Raw genomic sequence first — 4,323 nt, 5'->3', positions numbered from 1 at the left:
CCGGTTGAAATGGGAGGATATAACAATGGATTTTGTGGTTGGGTTACCTAGGACCGTGGGTCAACACGATTCAGTGTGGGTTATTGATGATTGATACACCAAATCTTCTCACTTCTTACCAGTGAGGATGACTTATACAGTTGACCAATATGTCGATCTCTATGTGAGAGAGATAGTGCGCCTTCATGGGGCTCTGAGGTCGATTGTGTCAGATCGAGACCCCACATTTTTTTCCAAGTTTTGGGGAAGTCTACAGAAGGCTATGGGTACCAAAATGAAGTTTAGTACTGCCTATCATCCTCAAACAAATGGACAATTTGAGAGGACGATACATATATTATAGGACATGCTGTGAGCATGTGTATTAGACTTTGAAGGGTCTTGGAGTAAGCATTTGCCTTTGATAGAGTCCTCCTACAATAACAACCATCAGTCAACCATTGGGGTGGCTCCTTATGAGATTATGTATGGTAGGAAATGTAGGGACAGGAGAAAGGAAATATTTGGGTCCTAAGGCGGTTCAGAGGGCCAATGAGGCTATTGAGAAGATCAAAGCTTAGATGCTCGCTTCTCAAATTAGACAAAAGATTTATGCAGAACTGAATCACAGGAATGCGGATTTCCAAGTGGGCGACTATGTCTTCCATAGAGTTTCACTATGGAAATGGGTGAGGAGATTTAGGAAGAAGGGCAAGCTGAGCCCTAGATTTGTAAGACAGTTTGAGATCTTAGAGAGGATCGATCAGGTGGCCTATAGATTGGCCTTACCTCTAGAACTGTTGGTCATACACAATGTATTTCATATTTCGACACTTTGGAAGTATGTGTCAGACGTGACTCATGTGTTGAGTTACGAGGATCTAGAACTATAGGCGCATCTCTCCCGTGGAAAACAACCAGTCTAGATACTAGACAGGATGGACAAGGTTCTTAGAAACAAAGCCATATCTTTGGTTAAGGTATTATGGAGGAACCGCAAGGTCGAGGAGGCGACCTGGGAGTTAGAGTCCAACATGCGGGATCAATATCCCTAATAGTTGTAACGTCCCAATTTTCCTAATAAGGCTTAGTGCCTTGATTAGGGGCCAAGATGGAAATAATTGATTTAGTTACATTATTATGTGATGATATGCATGATTATATGAATTATGTGGGTTATATTATGATATGACTATATTTGCATGCATGTGGGCCCGTTTCTTATTAGAATGTCATTTTCGTAATTTTGGTCTGTTGAAGGCACACTTGTATATATATATGTGCATATGATTGAGACCACATTATTATGAGGATATATTTGAGTTATTCAGCACGAGGCGATCCTAGCGAGCAAGTTAGCAGTTTAGTCATAATGGAGTCAAATACCTGGCTCGAGGCGAGCCTAGGGGTATTTTGGTAATTTTGTGCATTAACGTGATTTATCGGGTAATGGGAAAATTATTTTATGAGTGTTTGGGATTTTAGAATTAATTGGGTAAATTATGAGAAAATTTGGAGAATAGTGAAAAGTGGTGGTAAAGGACCACTTTGCCCTTTAGGGAACTAATGGACCTAAGCTTGACCAAGGATAGTTTAGTATTTCCTGGGTCTTGGGGTGACATAACTGAGTGGAAACTCTCATAAATAGGTACAATACTCTCAGCTCTCTCTTCCATTCACTCTATCGTTCCTCTCCCTCTCTCTCTCTCTTGTACCTCTTGAGGTGTTTTTGAATGTTGGCGGAAGAAAAGCTCAAAGATTGGAAGATTGAATCTAGGTTTGGGCTAAGGGGCAGCTTAGGATTGAAGCTTAACAGCTTGAGGTAAGAATTCTCTTGGTTTTGTTGTGAATTGCTTATGTTCTTGAGGTGTTCTTGAGCTTTGATGCTCTAGTGTGGTTTTTGAGTTTTAGTGGGAGTTTGGGTGAGTTTTTGGTGTCCATGTATTAGTTAGGTTGAATTATACTAGTTTTGAAACTCATTTCTGGTTGGGGTTGGCAATTGGGGTGGATTCTTGTGGTTTGAATTCAGACAAAATGCAGGTGGAAAACCCAGAATTTCTGGGTTCGCAGGGTAGCGCCCCTGCCCTTGGGGTTGGGCGCCCCTGAGCTATATAGAAGAGGGCTTGGGGATCTCCGTTTGGGTTAGGGCGCCCTGCCCTTGTGTTGGGCACCCCTGCCCTATACCAACTTCAGCAACCCCCATTTTTAGAACTTGGGAAGGCTTTGGGGCTGAAGGGATGGTTCCACCACCCCGTTGGCTGGGATTGGAAGTCCTGAGAGCACAGGATTGATCCCGGAGTTTGTTTTTGGGATTGAATCTTAATGAGGTTATTACTTATGGTTGTGACTAGGTTACCGCTAGGGCTTGGGGTAGGATTGTAACGTCCCAAATTACCTAATAAGCCTTAGGACATTGATTAAGGGGCAAGGATGATAAATTATGGAAAATTATGTGTTTATTTGATATATATATATATATGTGTATTGAGTTATATTATAATATGACTTGATATTCATGTTTATGTGTATTAAATATGCACATGGGCTCGTTTCTCATCAGAAGGGAAATTATCGTCACAAAACAATCAAGGGTCAGGCCTTATCAGTATCCCATGCTCCTTATTAATCACATAGATTAAAACATTCATATTTCATTCAATCACTTAAGCATGTAATCGCATATATACAATTACTAAACCCCGAGTCGAGCTTGTCTTTAGCGGCGAGTGTACATGTCCAGCTAGTCTTCAGGAACCCTTAAATCTAGACCACTTTGATACCAAGTTGTAACTCCCTGGATAACCATGATCGTTACACTGTGTATTTGAAATAGTGCAGGACTTGCTAATCAAGTCATTTGGACAAAAATGTGATCCTAAAGTCAATAATAAAGTTAGGGTTAAAAGATTTTGATCGTAAACAGTTAATTTTCATTAAAACAGATGTTTGGTACATAGGATCCCAAAAACAGGGTTTAAGAGACAAATTTACAATTTTTAAAAGTTATATACAACCAGTGGCCACTCTAATGGAAAAATACAAATTTTAGGCTCTGTTCCTGTACTTCCCCTCGGTCGTGGTGGACGAGCAGCTGACAATGTACACCTCACCCCAAGAGCTCTCCAACTCATGGTTGGTCCAACTTACCCTTGCCTTTACCTGCACCACGTAGCACCAGTGAGCCAAGGCCCAGCAAGAAAACCAACAACAACAAACACATGTAGCAATAATAAAATTCAATCAAACTTATCTCATTCAAACATAAAACATAGTATGAATATTCAACCAATCCACGATAAACACATAATCTCAAGTTCTCAAATAGTCAGGGTCGACACACTTAGGTCGAGCCCCCTGTTGATCTAGCTGGCCTCGGCTCGCTTAGGCCGAGCTGCACTCAACACGCTTACCATTAGCCCCGACTCCCTTAGGTCAGTCATTCATGTATAACAAATCAATCTTACAAACACATAGTACAAGCAATCATTAACTGGGAATCTCGGTCCTGTTCACAACCACACAAGGGGGCAATTTTCTTACCTCGAATTTTGAGTTGAGGATACAAAACAGTCCCGAGCATGATCCTCAGTCCTGAGCCTTGCCGATAAACCTAGTCACAGTGGCCAATGGGTAGTCATCAACTTCTACTCCAAATAAATATTTAGGAGACAAAAATTAGCCTCCGAGACCTCAATTTCTACTAAACCGGGTAGTAGATATTGTCCCAAGCGCCTAGGTTCGAGCCGCCAAGACTCACTAATTCTAGAAACTAACCTAAGGAAAAAACCACCAAATGGGTCGCGACTTGACCCTAAGGGTCGCGCCGCGTCCTCAAGTCAGAGACCAAAAACCCCAAGCCTCAAGGGAGACGGCCCGTGACTTGCCCCCTTGTAATGACCCACTAATCTAGACTATTTGGACCATTAACAAAACTATACATAAATCCTACATTTTTACGAAAATACCATAATTTATTGAGTAACTTGCAAAATAAGAGTTATTTACAAATAAACAGAATACTAAGAAGGATTTTGGGATCCCATTGTCTTTAAAACAAAACATAATTTAAAATAAAAGACATTACATAATAATGCGGAAAATACACATAAAAACCATAAAAGGAGACTACATCCTCGAATCGAATAACGCTCGGCCCCTTGACTCCATTCATCATCGATACACATCCTCCAAGCGTCACGAATCTTTCCGCCTCTAAGCTTATTTTCCTGCACATAAACAGAAAGGAGTGAGCCTAATGCCCAGTAAGGAAAATCTAACACAAAGTCACATACATAATTTCATAAGAAAACATAAAGACTTAACATAATACATATAACATACACT

This window comes from Humulus lupulus, chromosome 1 (genome assembly GCF_963169125.1).
Source record: "Humulus lupulus chromosome 1, drHumLupu1.1, whole genome shotgun sequence".
NCBI lineage: Eukaryota > Viridiplantae > Streptophyta > Magnoliopsida > Rosales > Cannabaceae > Humulus > Humulus lupulus.
This window is presented reverse-complemented; position numbering follows the sequence as displayed.